This window comes from Natator depressus, chromosome 3 (genome assembly GCF_965152275.1).
Source record: "Natator depressus isolate rNatDep1 chromosome 3, rNatDep2.hap1, whole genome shotgun sequence".
In the NCBI taxonomy this organism is placed as follows: domain Eukaryota; kingdom Metazoa; phylum Chordata; order Testudines; family Cheloniidae; genus Natator; species Natator depressus.
Window position 1 is genome coordinate 51,872,491 of NC_134236.1, and position 16,551 is coordinate 51,889,041.

At 44.8% G+C, this 16,551-nt stretch overlaps 1 protein-coding gene across 4 annotated transcripts in view; it reads left to right on the top strand.

Annotated features, from left to right (window-relative positions):
* Positions 1–589: 589 nt before the first annotated feature.
* The window catches only part of PHF3 (PHD finger protein 3), a 78,400-nt gene continuing 62,438 nt past the window's right edge, over positions 590–16,551 (top strand). For all 4 annotated transcript variants that reach the window (XM_074947906.1, XM_074947908.1, XM_074947907.1 and 1 more), the window contains exon 1: positions 590–793. The gene's annotated coding sequence lies outside the window, so the exon portion shown is untranslated. The remainder of the gene's footprint in view (positions 794–16,551) is intronic.

Below are 16,551 nucleotides of genomic sequence, written 5' to 3' on the forward strand. Positions count from 1 at the left end.
AAGGCTGAAGCGACACCCCCCTCCCGCCCCCAGACGGAGTTTGCAGCTGTTGTGATTGACCCGTGTGTCCAGGCTGGCAAGGGTCGCCAGGACCTGGGCAGAGCTACCCCCTCCCCCAGTTATTAAACAGGGTCTCAGTGCAGCGGGCTCAGAGCCTCCCCAGAAGTATGTGCCCCCCTCCCCTGTGGGCCCGCGGCTCCATGGGGAGAGCCCGGAGCTGAGTCCTTCAGCGCCAACGGCCCGCCAGGGCCCCCGGTGACAGTCGGAAGCGGCCGAGCCCCTTGCCCGGCAGGACTGCCCGGCGCCCGCACCAGGATCCGGCTACGTTATGCGGCGGGAGCCGGAGGGTAACGCGTGAAGCTACACGCCGCCCGGCCGGGGCTACGGCGAGACAGGACAGGTCAGCCCCTCCGCCCTCGCGCGCCGTGCGAAGCAACCCCACAGTGCCCGAGGCGTTGCCTTCGGCGCTCTGCCCTTAAGGGTGTTACGCATGCGCCCCATGCCCTGCCTCCAGTAAACATAGCGGTCACGTGAGCTGGGCTGCGCGGCTCCGCTCGCCTCACGCACGCGGCGGGGGGCGCGTACACGGGCACGCGGCGGTCGGCAGCGAGCGCCAGGCCGAGCGGGCGGGACCACCTGAGGCAAGGGGCAACGCGGGGGGTGGGCAGCTGAGCGCACCCCCCCAACAAGGAGCGACGCGCGCGCCGTCGCCGCCTCCTCCTCCTCCTGCGCGGCCGCCGCCGTCCTCCTCCCGGACCTTGGCCGTGGGGCAGCGCTGGGCGGCGGAGTAAGGGTGAGTTGCCGCCCCCGGGCACAGCGGCGAAGGGCCGGTTGTGCGGCCGCGTCGGGCCCTCTCCGCGTTCACCCTCCGGGCCGGCTGGGCCCGAAGCAGCGGCGGGAAGGCGGCGCGGCCTGGCGCAGGGGCCTCTGCGGTGGCTGCCGTGGGCCTCCCTCCGCTCCGGCGAGGCCGCCACCACGGTGGCACTGGCCGGGGGGGAGCCCGGGGCCGCCGAGCTAGAGTCGCCCCTGCCCCTTTCTCGGGGGCGGCCCCGGGATATGCTGCCCGCCCCCACAGCAAGCAGGAGCCGCACCCGGCCCTGGCTACCCTCGGCCTTCTCCTGCCTTGTGGCTCTCCTACCTTCCCCCCCCCCCCCGGTCCTCCCCTCTGTCCCGGGCCTGCTGCCTTCCCCCCTCCGGGCCTTCCCTTGCCCTGGGCCTGCTGCCTTTCCCACTCCCCCGCCACTGACCTGGGCCTGTTACTCTGCTCTCACCCTTGTCCCCTGGGGCCTACTACACACACTTCCCCCGGGGCCTGTTGCTGACCTGGGCCTCCTATCCTTCCCTCACTCCTCCTTGCCCCGCCTCCTACACTCTCCTCCCCATTCTTCCCCCCACTCCTGACCTGGGCCTACTTTACACTCCTCCGTCCCCCCGTCCCTGGGGCATGCTAGTGACTTGGGCCTGCTGGATCCAGGCCCATATCCGTTGCTGTACCTCCCCCTCCCAATACACACACACTCACAGACTGCACCAGCACCCATTACTGTACTTCCCCAGTACACACCATGTTGCCAGTCTGAGCCCTGCTATACTGTTCCCCAGGACCAGTTACTGTACCTCCCACTCCTCCATACACACACCACCCATACTGATCTGAGTCCCTTCTCTAGCACCTGCTCCTACACCCATTGCTGATCCAAATCCTGCTGCAGTTATCGTTTGCCACACACGTTCTTACTCCCCTCAATCCCAGATGAGTGATGATTGGAACTTCTGCAGCTCCTCTCACTCCCTGCTCAACCACTCCTTGTTATTCCCTCCCCCCATCCCTCCACAAACAACCTCCAGTGACTCAGACCCTGCTATTTGCCCCCTGACCTCCACTGATTTATTTCTCCCCACCATACTCCTAAACCTGGCATCAGAACATACAAAAATTTCTGCATTAAACATCTTTCTACAGTATTTCTTGTGGGGGTTACAAGTAAAAGAGATGAGGGAAAATAACCCACCTTTCCTGATGAACGGAGTTTGTCAAAATGTAATACACATTATGCATTATGATAGCTATTCCCAAATTAGCATGAGTACCATGCATCTCTTCCTCACTGTCTGCAGTCTGAAAGATGCTGCGGACCATGGAGTGGGAGATTTGGATATGGAGGTGCTCTGTTTATGGGTAACTCTCATGAAGTGTTCTGAAGAATGAAGCTGGAGAGGGTCAGCACATAATGCAATATTTATACAGAATAGAGTATTCAAAATTTAATTCTTGTACCTGCTTTCATGTATTTTATAAATAGATTATTTGATTTCTGGAGACTACAAGATTTGCTCTGTCTTTTGGTGGCTTTTAAAAATTAGTACAAATTCACCAAAACTAATAAAAATATTTTTGGTGCAAATAGACTTTAAGGAGGGTAAACAAATGTGTAACTCCTTTCAATTAAAATAGTAGATTTGCACTTGAATTGGTTTAATAGATGTATTAAACATACTAATACAATTATATTACGTGGTTAAGCATTTTATGTATAGGATCAGTTTAAAATGTTAGATTTTATATTTCTTGGAATAATTATTAAACTGTCCAATAAATGGATGAGGATGTTATGTGTTACATTTACCCATAATAGTATTCCCACAGCCATTTATGTCATCTCTCCGACATCCTTTTCTTGAGAAGCTGTAACTCTGTTTTCTGTACAAATGACTTTAGATACATTCTAAATCTGGAGTCAAAACCCGCTCTATTTCTTAACAATCATTACCATTTAGATTGGAAAAAAACTGGATGACTTCACCTATATGAGCTGTACTATATTGCACAGTCAGTTAACTTCTAGAGGTAATGAGTAGTTCCAAGGTTAACCGGTGTAACCATATCAGTTCGTATAGGATATTGGGTAGGTTTAACACATCACAGTCACTCGCTGGACTGTAACTTGTTGAATTATTGTCTGAAAATAATCTTAATTGAAAACGTCTGTTTCGAGATCTTTAGTTATAGCCTAGATCTATTATATCCATTACATTCCCTTCATTTCCTAATATTTTAATTCAAATTGGCGTTGGCTTTAGCACATAGACTGAAAGTGACTTACAATGTAAATAAAGGGTAAACTGTGGAACAGTCCAGTTTGGTGCCACATGGAATTATTTTAGCCCTGTTTTTAGTTTAAGTATGTGATGATATGGAAACTAATAAAAATATTCAGTTTACAAACTATACTTAATCAAGGTGTGTCACTCACCAGTAAGGAAAGAAATATGTGCTGGAGATACAAAACATGTATTAACTTGCGTTTGTGCATCTGGGAGAATTGATCTTATGTATATGGGAAAGTTTTTGAAAGCAATAAGGTCTTAAAACATTGTGTTGCAATGCAAAGCAGTTTGGATATGAGCCTACATTGTGATCTGACCACAAAACTAATAAAACAAAAAATTGTATAGCATGTAAAAGAGGTGTGGGATAATACCCCTGTTTAAATTGCATGAGCGAAACATCATCACCATGCAGGGGGACTTAGGAGCTTTTGAAAATCCCAGTAGGCTGCATCTTCAGGTGTTTAAATATTTTAAAAATCTGGCCGTAAGTATAGTTCATAGCAACTCTTTATCAGAATAGTGCTAAGTTGAAAGGAATTTCTGGGGCTGGATGGATTGACCTATTAGCACTAAAAAAAATATGTACAGTTTGACATGTTATGACTAATACTTAGCATTTACAGCATGTACACTTTTTAAATGCTTTATAACAAGTTTTTGACAATTTGATGGGTGTAAAAACCAAGAAGTGAGAATAACTATTTAGTATGGTCAAGGCGTATGAGTATTATGATAAAAAAAAAATAGAAAACTTTAGAATGGATGTAGTTGTACCTCTTCTTGCTGCAAAAAAGGGGAAAGAGGCATATTTTATTGAGTAGGGAATGGGTGGTAGCAGGGGCTAATCTGTTCAGGGTGGAAAATTGCTGGTAGGATCTTGTAAATGGCTGTGAAAGATTTCACTTTTGTGAGTACGTCTTTCTCCTTTCTGTTTTCCTCTCCAGATCCTTGCCATTTTTAAAAACATATCTCCCTTCTGAGACCTTTACCTAGTTCTGGTTTATTAACATAATTATCTTGGATCATGATTACTGGATCTTTTTGTTAGAGAAATACCCTAAAATACCTTTTTGACTGGTTAGGTGCTTCCTTTGAAGTACTGAGCAAGCTAGTGCTAAGGGGTCTGCTGTCCATCAGCGATGAAAGACTGAATGTTCAAGGTGGTCATATAAATAATTCTACCTACTTTAATTAGGCTTAATTGACTTAATTATAGAGTCATAGAATTTAAGGTCAGAAGGGACACACATCACCTAGTCTGATCGCCTGTATATCACAAGCCACCAACGCCACCCAGCTCCACAAACTAAACCCAGCACCCAACAACCAAAATTAAAGCAAAGTATAGCAGCCCACAGAATACTAGACTATTCTGTACTACAGGGAGAACAGTCAGGATCAAGGTGCACCAAGGCCCCTGTAATGGCATGGCGATGAGTAAGTGAGAGATACCAGGTAATCCTGGCAAGTGACCTGCACAAGAAGGCAAAACCCGTCCAAGATCACAGCCAATGTAACCTGGGGGGTTTTCCTGGGGGGAAATTCCTTCCTGACCCAACATATGGTGAACAGTTAGACCCTGAGCAGGTGAGCAAGAACCAGCCAGCAAGTACTGGATAAAGAATGCTTGGTGCCCACCTTAGATCACTGGCCCACCCCATCCAGTGCCCCAACTCCAGCTGTGACCACTTCTGATGTTTCAGAGGAAGGAGACAAAACAGACAAAATCAGAATACGCTGTGGGGGGATAGATGGGGTGTTGGAAGGAATCCCTTCATGACCCCTGCAGGTGGATGGCTGAAGCATGAGCATCTTAGGAACATAAAACTGGGACATAGACTGGAAGTGAGCCCCTGGGGCTGCTGAGCGCTGCCCCCTCCCATTACAAGCAACTGTCATACAGTAGAACTCATAAATTTGTCCAGTTATTTCTTAAAACTAATCAAATTGTTTGCTCCCAAAATGTCTATTGGGAAGCTGTGTCAGGCTGTTGACATTTCAACAGGTCTCTCATTAGCAAATGCTTCTGGTAGACTAATTTATAAAAAAAATTTAAGATAGGGGGAAGAAAGATAAGAGCAGGTTAGGAGAGTCAGAAAACAATCTGATGAAGAGTAAATTCCAGTAATACTTGATGCTAAAATAAGGATAATTTCCCAAAGCTGAAAGCAATTGAGTCAAATCAGCATGGAATTTAATTAGAAGAAACATGAATGGTAATTGGGAATCATTTAAGAACACCTCACTAGATGCCCAGGAAGCCACAATTGAGGAAGAAGGTGCACGGGTTACAAAACTGATCTGGTTTAGAGGGAAAGTGAAGGCAGCTATAAAATAATAATATATAACAAATGGAAGAAAGGAGAAATTGATGATGATGAATATAAATCAGGTGTTAGGAGTTGTAGAAAACTGATAAGTGCAGCAAAGGGACACAAGGAGAAATCTATGGTGAGCAGAATTAAGGACAATAAGGAGTTTTCAAAATATATTGGAACACAAAGAATGCTAACAATGGTATTGGTCCATTGGAAATGGTAAAATTATAATGATGCAGAAAAGGCAGAAGTGTTCAATAAATATTTCAGTTCTGTATTTGGGGGGAAGGAACAGAAGACGTAGTCTTATCATATGGTGATACTCTTTCCATTCCATGGTATCTCTGAAGGATGCTAAACAGAAGTTACTGAAGTTAGACATTTTAAAATCAGCGGGTCAAGATAATTTGCATCTAATAGTTTTAAAAGAGCTTGCTGAGGTGCGTGTTGGACCATTAATGTTGATTTTCAATAAGTCTTGGAGCACTGAGGAAGTTCCAGGAGACTGGAAGAAAGCTAATGTGCCAATTTTGTAATGGGATGACTCAAGTAGATATAGGCCTATGAGCCTGACACCAATCCCTGGCAAGATAATGGAGTGGCTGATACAGGACTCACCTAAGAAAGAATTAAAGGAAGATAATGTAATGAATGGAAATCAACATGGGTTTATTTGAAATAGATCCTGTCAAACTACTTGATATCTTTTTATTTTGAGATTGCAGGTTTGGTTGATAAAAGTAATAATTTTGATGTAATTTATTTAGACTTCAGTAAGGTGTTTTACTTGGTACTGCATGCCATTTTGGTTAAAAAATGTGAAACAATATGAAATTAACACGGCATGCATTAAAGGGTTTAAAACTGGCTGGCTAACTGATAGGTATCTAACTGTAAATGGGGAATTGTTATGGAGTGGGTGTGTTTCCAGTGGGGTCCTGCAGGGATTGGCTTTTGGACCTGTACTGTTTAACATCTTTATCAATAACCTGAAGAAAACATAAAATAGTTACTGATAAAGTTTTCAGATGACACATAACTGTGGGGTGTGGTAAATAATGAAGAGGACGGGTCACTAATTCAGAGTGATCTGGATTGCTTGGTAACATGGGCACAAGCAAACAGTATGTGTTTTTAATATGGCCAAATGTAAATGTATACATATGTAGGCAATACTTACAGGATGCGGAAGCATCTATTCTGGGAAGCAGTAACCGTAGAAAAAAAATTGGTGGTGTTAGACAGTCAGCTGAACATGAGCCCCGCACTATGACGCTATGGCCAGAAGAGCTAATGTGATCCTGGGATGAATAAACGGGAATCTTGAGTAAGAAAGGAGAGGTCATTTTACCTCTGTATTTGACACTGGTGTAACTGCTGGTTGGGATAGTGTGTCCGGTTATGGTGTCCATAATTCAAGAAGCGTGTTGATAAATTGGAGAGGGTTCAGTGAAGACCCATGAGACCAATTAAAGGGTTAAAAAACATGCCTTACACTGATACAAGGAGCTCAATATATTTAGCTTACCAAAGAGAAGGTTAAGGAGTGACATGATTATAGTCTAGAAGTACATACACAGGGAACAAATATTTAATAATGGGCTCTTCAGTCTAGCAGAGAAAGGAATTAACACAATCCAGCGGCTAGAAGTAGAAACTAGACAAATTCAGACTGGCATACGTTCTTAGTGGTGAGAGCAATTAACTGTTGGAACAATTTACCGAGGGTCATGGTATGCTCAAGGAATTATTTTGGGGAAGCTCTATGGTCTTTATTATACAGGACTTCAGACTAGATGATCACAGTTGTCCATTCTGGCCTTGGGATCTATGAATGAAAGTAAGGGACTGAGTGCTGGGCAAGCATACAGTGCGGCCAATGTGCCTTAGACCTGACCTACAATTATAGGTATAGGTATAGTATTGATGGTACTCTTTTGAGTAGAGACTACTATTGGGCACATCTTTTTTATGGCTTTGTGACTGGAATAAAATTGAGGAACAGCTGGAAAGAGACCAAATTCAGCCATGTTTCCACCAAGCTTTGTATCTTTTTTTTTTTTTAAAGACACTGCCAAGATAAATTTTATAACCTTAAAACTATTATCCTGTAGTTATGTAGGAACTCAGATGCTCAGCAGAAATTGGTGGTCACACCAGATATTTTTTCCTCTGTGATGTGTATTAGTTGCTCTTGATTATTGGACTTGAGGCAGAGTGGTCCAGTGGATAAGGCACATTGGCCTTGGTGTCATGAGACCTGAGTGCTATTATCCGTTCTGCCACTAACATGATGTGTGATCTCAAGCAAGTCACTTCACATCTCTATACCTCTGTTCCCCTTTGGACATTTGTTTCTCTTGTTTGTTTAGATTGTAAACAGTGTGGGGCATAGACCAGAGGTGGGCAAACTACGGCCTGCGGGCCACATCTGGCCTGCAGGACCATCCTGCCCGGCCCCTGAGCTCCTGGCCGGGGAGGCTAGTCCCTGGCCCCTCCCCTGCTATTCCCCCTCTCCTGCAGCCAACCAGGCCCTCCATACGGTTTCACAACCCCGATCTGGCCCTTGGGCCAAAAAGTTTGCCCGCCCCGGCATAGATGCTTGCTGTGTATCAGTACAGTGCCTGGTACAATTGGGCTTTCTCTCAGTTTGGGCCTCTAAGCACTACTGTAATACAAATAATAGCTTCTGGCATTAAAATACAACCCACAAGAACTTGAATCAAAGGAGTGTCAAACCCATATTAGATTTCTGTTTGCTTTGATTATAAAAGGACAGGTGGTTTTAAAACTTATTTATTTCTACTGTGTCTCTCTTCTCTGAAGTGAAATTCCTTGGTGGATGTGATTTAACCAAGGTCTCCCAGGTTGTCATCAATCTGTGGTGGCTCTGGGCATTTAAAATTCTGGGGAGGAGAAAGGGGGAAGGTAAACTAAATTTAATATGATGAATGCTCCTTTCACTTGGATTATTTAAGGTACGGTATTCAGCATAAGATTAAAAAGGATTTTTTCTGTTGTTTGAATGTAGTTAATTTCTTACCAGCTACGATGGAGCTTTCCTCTTTTGCCTCCCAGTCTGACATTTTATCATAGTAGGGCTATATGCCATTTGATAACATTTTCTGGCCTTTATTGTGGAATCTGCATATGGGGTCCAACGCATTTCCCATGATTGTGTACAGACGTTTTTTTAAAACTTTGGTCATTGACCAGTCTCAAAGCCAACAAAGTCCTTGTTGAAGAGGCTGCATTGTTTAGTGTATGAGACTTAGGCCCTGGTCCCGCGAATGACTACATATGGGCACAGGGGTCTACCCCATCCAGGGATTGGGCCTTAGTACAATCATATACTCTACACAAAATATGCACACTTGTTCCAGGGGACCTCATTAACACTATTCAGAAAAATATGTAAAAAGAATGGAACTAATTATACTTTATCCTTAATACATTAGACTTCCACAGCAGCAGCAGACTTAATTGATTAGCTCAGCTAATACCATTGTCAACATTTAGCATTCTAATTAGCAGTTAGGTAAGGAACATCTTATCTTAAAACTCTGTAAATTTTGCTTTTTCCTTCAGTTTAGGTTCTGCCAGATTCCATTATTCATAGTCTCAGTTAAATTTATATTATACTTTACATTTAAAAAAGTGAACTTGATTCTCTGTCTTCATCTGAGACCACTTGACTTAAAAGTTTGATTGTGTGAGACTTGGCTAATTTAAATTTAGGAATATAAAATGAGTGTTGTGAACTAATATGTGCAGAGCAGTATCAGGTTAAAATAAAGGTTTTAAGAAAGGTAGATTATAGTTAACATCAACTATAGTTGATGTTAGTTATAGTTAATTATAACAGAAAAATATGAAACCTGATTTACATAATAAGCTAACAGTAAGTGGAAGTAGACTCTTCAAAAAAAAAAAAAAAAAAAAAAAAGCTGACACTTAAAGAAAAAGGCAACTAAAGAATACATTTAAGTGTATCCAAAGAAAATCCAGAATATGTAAATGGAAAGTATAATTAAAGACCAATAGTTGTAATTTGAGGTGGACTGTTCTAATCTGTAACGTTCCTTACAGACAAGCACATTTAAGAAGAGTGTTTGTGGACACCACCTTCCTCTGATATTATACTTTTTTTCCCCTCCTGCAAGGCTGGTTTGAAGGAGGAGACATTTGATATCTGAATTCCTTTCTCTTGGAAATCATAATCATCATAGACTACTTTTAATATAATTCTGGATGGATATCGTGCAATATGAATCTCTGCCACACTGAATAATACCATAACAATATTTTAGTCAAGCACTCTTTGGGATAGAAAGACATCAATTATGCTTATTTAGTGGCAGAAAAAATGAATTTTAAAAGCTGGAAAATGGGAAAGGACAGGCTAAAGCAATGAGACAGCAAGAATCTAAACAGATTTTAAGTTAGCTGAAACTGTGGAACACTGACAAGTTCCTACAATAAATATTTGTGATGTGGACTTAGAAATACATTTTTTCCTAACAATAACCTAGAAATTAAAGTTGAAAATTAAAAAAAAAAACAAACCCACCAGTGATGTTAAAAACAGCCATTAACCCCTAGGGGCAGAAAATTGCCTTGTTTAGAACAGACGTGAAGAACAAGCTCCTAATTTTGCTAATGCATGGAATATAATCTCATTGGAAGGATGTTAAAAGTAAAACAAAAAACTTACTCAAAGTTCATATTCCTTAGGTGCTGTGTGAAAGGTAACTTATACAGCTGATGTTTCTATATAATATTTGTACGGTATGGAATATAGATTCTGAAGGACACTGACAATGATAGATATACAGGTATGACATTTGAATCCACATGCCATAACAGCAGAAACATTTTTCTGAATTTCATACAATGCTGTATAAATTATTGCAGAAAAGTTCAAAACTTCTGTTACTGGAACAAATGACAGTGGGTCAGAGTTGAATCATATTTTCATGCCTGTTTTTTTTTTCAAGGGTATGACCTATAATCTTAATTGTTGATGTTGCTTTTGAGGATATAGGCTTTTAAATGTTAAGAGTATTCTGTCTGTATGCTTTTGTTATAAACAGGATCTGTGGCTGAAGAACTTGATGTAGAATTGTTCTCCAAAGTAGAAGCTTTTGTTTATAAAAATTAAGAATAGCCTGGTGTTTGTGACCAGTTAGTGTCGTTGGCTGTAAATATGGCTTGTGTCCACACACATAATTAGTTGTTGTGGCAGCTAATCACGTTTAAATCCTTTTAAGAGGCCTAGACTGGCACACGGTCCTTTAGCATTATCTACACCAAGTCTTTTTTTTTTTTTTTTTTTTTTTAAATCCCACGATTGAATTTGTAGTCTGTTCAACTACATTAGTGTTGGCAGCATTGTTAAAAAGAGATGGCTAACTGGACGCCCTACCCTAGACAATGTGCCATTTAAAACTACTCCAAGTACAGTATGTTAACAATGGCCCGACTGTATTAGTAGTTACCATGTTGTGAACAACCATGTCACTTGACTGGTGCCAACAACCATGGGGAAACGTAGGGTATGTCAACACTACGAAATTAGGTCAAATTTATAGAAGTCGGTTTTTTAGAAATCGTTTATATATAGTCGATTGTGTGTGTCCCCACACAAAATGCTTTAAGTACATTAAGTGCATTAACTTGGCGGAGCGCTTCCACAGTACCGAGGCTAGCGTCGACTTCCGGAGCATTGCACTATGGGTAGCTATCCCACAGTTCCCGCAGTCTTTGCCGCCCACTGGAATTCTGGGTTGAGATCCCAATGCCTAATGGGGCAAAAACATTGTCATGGGTGGTTCTGGGTACGTCATCAGGCTCTCCCTCCCACCCTCCCTCCATGAAAGCAATGGCAGACAATCGTTTTGCGCCTTTTTTTCTGAGTTACCTGTGCAGACGCGATACCAAGACAAACATGGAGCCCACTCAGCTCATTGTCACCGTACGTCTCCTGGGTGCTGGCAGACGCGGTACTGCATTGCTACACAGCAGCAGCCCATCGCCTTGTGGCAGCAGACGGTGCAATAGGCCTGATAACCATCGTTGTCATGTCCGAGGTGCTCTTGGCCACCTTGGTAAGGTTGATCAGGAGCGCCTGGGCAGACATGGGCACGGGGACTAAAATAGGAGTGACTCGACCAGGTCATTCTCTTTAGTCCTGCCGGCAGTCCTATTGCTCCGTCTTCTGGCGAGCAGGCAGGAGATGAGGATGGCTAATAGTCGTATTGCACCATCTTTTGCCGACCAGGCAGGAGATGAGGATGGCTAGCAGTCCTATTGCAACATCTTCTGCCGAGCAGCCAGGAGATGAGGATGGCTAGCAGTCCTACTGCACCGTCTGCTGCCAGCCAAAGATGTAAAAGATAGATGGAGTGGATCAAAACAAGGAATACACCAGATTTGTTTTGTATTCATTTACCCCCCCCCCCCGGTGAAATCAATGGCCGACAATCATTTCGGTGAGGTCTGTCAGGGGCACCTTCAAAAGTTTAATGGAGATTCAGTCCTGCCTGAAATACCGGGGGGAGGGATAGCTCAGTGGGTTGAGCATTGGCCTGCTAAACCCAGGGTTTTGAGTTCAATCCTTGAGGGGGCCATTCTGTGTGACAGTTGTTTTTGTTTTTCCTTGATGTAAAGCCACCCCCTTTGTTGATTTTAATTCCCTGTAAGCCATGTTGCCAGTCGCCGCTCCCTCCGTCAGAGCAACAACAGACAATCGTTCCGCGCCTTTTTTCTGTGCAGACGCCATACCACGGCAATCATGGAGCCCGCTCAGATCTCTTCGGCAGTTAGGAGCATATTAAACACCACGCGCATTATCCAGCAGTATATGCAGCACCAGAACCTGGCAAAGCAAAACCAGGCGAGTAGCCGACGTCAGCACGGTGACGAGAGTGATGAGGACATGGACACAGACTTCTCTCAAAGCACAAGCCCTGGCATTGCGGGCATCATGGTGCTAATGGGGCAGGTTCATGCGGTGGAACGGTGATTCTGGGCCCGGGAAACAAGCACAGACTGGTGGGACCGCATAGTGTTGCAGGTCTGGGACGATTCCCAGTGGCTGCGAAACTTTCGCATGCATAAGGGCACTTTCATGGAACTTTGTGACTTGCTTTCCCCTGCCCTGAGGCGCAAGAATACCAAGATGAGAGCAGCCCTCACAGTTGAGAAGCGAGTGGCAATAGCCCTGTGGAAGCTTGCAACGCCAGACAGCTACCGGTCAGTCGGGAATCAGTTTGGAGTGGGCAAATCTACTGTGGGGGCTGCTGTGATGCAAGTTGCCAACACAATCAAAGATCTGCTGATATCAAGGGTAGTGACCCTGGGAAATGTGCAGGTCATAGTGGATGGCTTTGCTGCAATGGGATTCCCTAATTGTGGTGGGGCCATAGACGGAACCCATATCCCTATCTTGGCACCGTAGCACCAAGCCGGCGAGTACATAAACCGCAAGGGGTACTTTTCAATAGTGCTGCAAGCACTGGTGGATCACAAGGGACGTTTCACCAACATCAACGTGGTACATGATGCTCGCATCTTCAGGAACTCTGGTCTGTTTCAAAAGCTGCAGGAAGGGACTTTCTTCCCAGACCAGAACATAACCGTTGGGGATGTTGAAATGCCTATAGTTATCCTTGGGGACCCAGCCTATCCCTTAATGCCAGGGCTCATGAAGCCATACACAGGCAGCCTGGACAGTAGTCAGGAGCTGTTCAACTATAGGCTGAGCAAGTGCAGAATGGTGGTAGAATGTGCATTTGGACATTTAAAAGCGCGCTGGCGCAGTTTACTGACTTGGTTAGACCTCCAAAACCAATATTCCCATTGTTATTACTGCTTGCTGTGTGCTCCACAATATCTGAAAGAGTAAGGGGGAGACGTTTATGGTGGGGTGGGAGGTTGAGGCAAATGGCCTGGCCGCTGGTTACGCGCAGCCAGACACCAGGGCGGTTAGAAGAGCACAGGAGGGCACGGTACGCATCAGAGAAGTTTTGAAAACCAGTTTCATGACTGGCCAGGCTATGGTGTGAAAATTCTGTTCGTTTCTCCTTGATGAAACGCATCCCCCGCCCCCCCTTGGTTCACTCTACTTCCCTGTAAGCTAACCACCCTTCCCTCCTCCCTTCGATCACCGCTTGCAGAGGCAATAAAGTCATGGTTGTTTCACATTCATCCATTCTTTATTTATTCATCACACAAATAGGGGGATAACTGCTAAGGTAGCCCGGGGGGGGGGGGGGGGTGGAGGAGGGAAGGACAAGGCCACACAGCACTTTAAAAGTTTACAACTTTAAAACTTATTGAATGTCAGCCTTCTGTTGCTTGGGCAGTCCTCTGGGGTGGAGTGGCTGGGTGGCTGGAGTCCCCCCACCGCGTTCTTGGGTGTCTGGGTGAGGAGGCTATGGAACTTGGGGAGGAGGGCGGTTGGTTACACAGGGGTGTAGTGGCGGTCTGTGCTCCTGCTGCCTTTCTTGCAGCTCAACCATACGCTAGAGCATATTAGTTTGATCCTCCAGCAGCCTCAGCATTGAATCCTGCCTCCTCTCATCACACTGCCGCCACCTATCAGCTTGAGCGGTGGAGGGCTGCTCCCGGTCATTTTGTGCTTTCCTGCACTCTGACATTGTCTGCCTCCACGCATTTGTCTGTGCTTTGTCAGTGTGGGAGGACAGCATGAGCTCAGAGAACATTTCATCACGGGTGCTTTTTTTTCACCTTCTAATCTTCGCTAGCCTTTGGGAAGGAGAAGATCCTGTGATCCTTGAAACACGTGCAGCTGGTGGAGAAAAAAAAATGGGACAGTGGTATTTAAAAAGACACATTTTATAGAACAACGGGTACACTCTTTCACGGTAAACCTTGTTGTTAACATTACATACACAGCACATGTGGTTTCGTTACAAGGTCGCATTTTGCCTCCCCCCACCACGTGACTAACAGCGAGGAACATTTCTGTTCAGCCACAGGCAAACAGCCCAGCAGGAACGGGCACCTCTGAGTGTCCCCTGAAGAAAAGCACCCTATTTCAACCAGGTGACCATGAATGATATCACTCTCCTGAGGATAACACAGAGAGATAAAGAACGGATGTTGTTTGAACGCCAGCAAACATACACTGCAGTGCTTTGTTCTGCAGTGATTCTTGACTACGTGCTACTGGCCTGCCGTGGTAAAGTGTCCTACCATGGTGGACGGAATAAGGCTGCCCTCCCCAGAAACCTTTTGCAAAGACTTTGGGAGTACATCCAGGAGAGCTTTATGGAGATGTCCCTGGAGGATTTCCGCTCCATCCCCGGGCACGTTAACAGACTTTTCCAGTAGCTGTACTGGCCGCGAATGCCAGGGCAAATTAATCATTAAACACGCTTGCTTTTAAACCATGTATACTATTTAAAAAGGTACACTCACCAGAGGTCCCTTCTCTGCCTGGTGGGTCCGGGAGGCAGCCTTGGGTGGGTTCGGGGGGTACTGGGTCCAGGTTCAGAAACAGTTCCTGGCTGTCAGGAAAACCGGTTTCTCCGCTTGCTTGCTGTGAGCTATCTACAACCTCATCATCATCATCTTCCTCGTCCCCAAAACCTGCTTCCGTGTTGCCTCCATCTCCATTGAAGGAGTCAAACAACACGGTTGGGGTAGTGGTGGCTGAACCCCCTAAAATGGCATGCGGCTCATCATAGAAGCGGCATGCTTTGGGCTCTGACCCGGAGCGGCCGTTCGCCTCTCTGGTTTTCTGGTAGGATTGCCTCAGCTCCTTAAGTTTCACGTGGCACTGCTTCGGGTCCCTGTTATGGCCTCTGTCCTTCATGCCCCGGGAGATTTTGACAAATGTTTTGGCATTTCGAAAACTGGAACGGAGTTCTGATAGCACGGATTCCTCTCCCCATACAGCGATCAGATCCCGTACTTCCAGTTCGGTCCATGCTGGAGCTCTGTTGCAATTCTGGGACTCCATCGTTGTCACTCTGCTGATGAGCTCTGCACTCACCTGCAGCTTGCCACACTGGCCAAACAGGAAATGAAATTCAAAAGTTCGCGGGCCTTTTCCTGTCTACCTGGCCAGTGCATCTGAGTTGAGAGCGCTGTCCAGAGCGGTCACAATGGAGCACTCTGGGATAGCTCCCAGAGGCCAGTACAGTCTGGTTGCATCCACAGTACCCCAAATTCAACCAGGCAAGGCCGATTTCAGTGCTAATCCCCTTGTTGGGGGTGGACTAAAGAAATCGATTTTAAGAGCCCTTTGTCGAAAAAAAGGGCTTCATCGTGTGGACGGGTGCAGGGTTAAATCGATTTAACGCTGCTAAATTCGACCTAAACTAGTGTAGACCAGGGCTTAGAAAACTACTTTAGTGTGGAAAAGGCATAGAGGAAGGATTTCAGTGTTGTAAGTGAATTCTAAACCCTTAACACTTTTGAGCACCTTGTATCTGCACACATACAACTGTTTGTAATAATACATGAGCATTTCTGTTGCAGTTACACCTTCAGGGCAGATTTCACAACCATTGTGTCCTGTATCTTTTCAGTTCTAATACTATATGAAAAGGGCTGGTATTACAGGAGCAGCATATTCATTAGTCTTCCAAGCAGAGTTCCACAATGTTATACTCCCAATTATTTTCTTATTTTGAGCTGTTGGAGCTTTTTTAGTTTTATGCATACAATATTTGTTTTATAAGGTGCTGTGTGGATACAATCATAGTACTTTTTCTTATTTTAAAAGTACTTTAATAGAATGGCTATGCTGTGTAAAGTGATAAAATATAGACTCTCTCTTTTCTAGACTGCAAAAGGCTTATTTAAACAGCTCAAATTTTAAAAACATTTTAGTACAGCGTCTCTCCAGTTGTTTTGCTACTTCCTCAAATGCCTGTTTTGAGGCCTCTGATGGGGAATTGGAACAGCAATAGGGAATGCTAAAAGTGGACATATTGCAGCATTGTTTAATACTAGCCAGGATGGTTAGTGCAGACACACCACTTTAACAAATCACTGTTGTGTAATTTTCTAAATAGACAAGACTTCTATATCAGGTTATAACACAGATTTTTTTTTTTATTGTAGGGCTGGTATTGCCTAATTCTTTCTA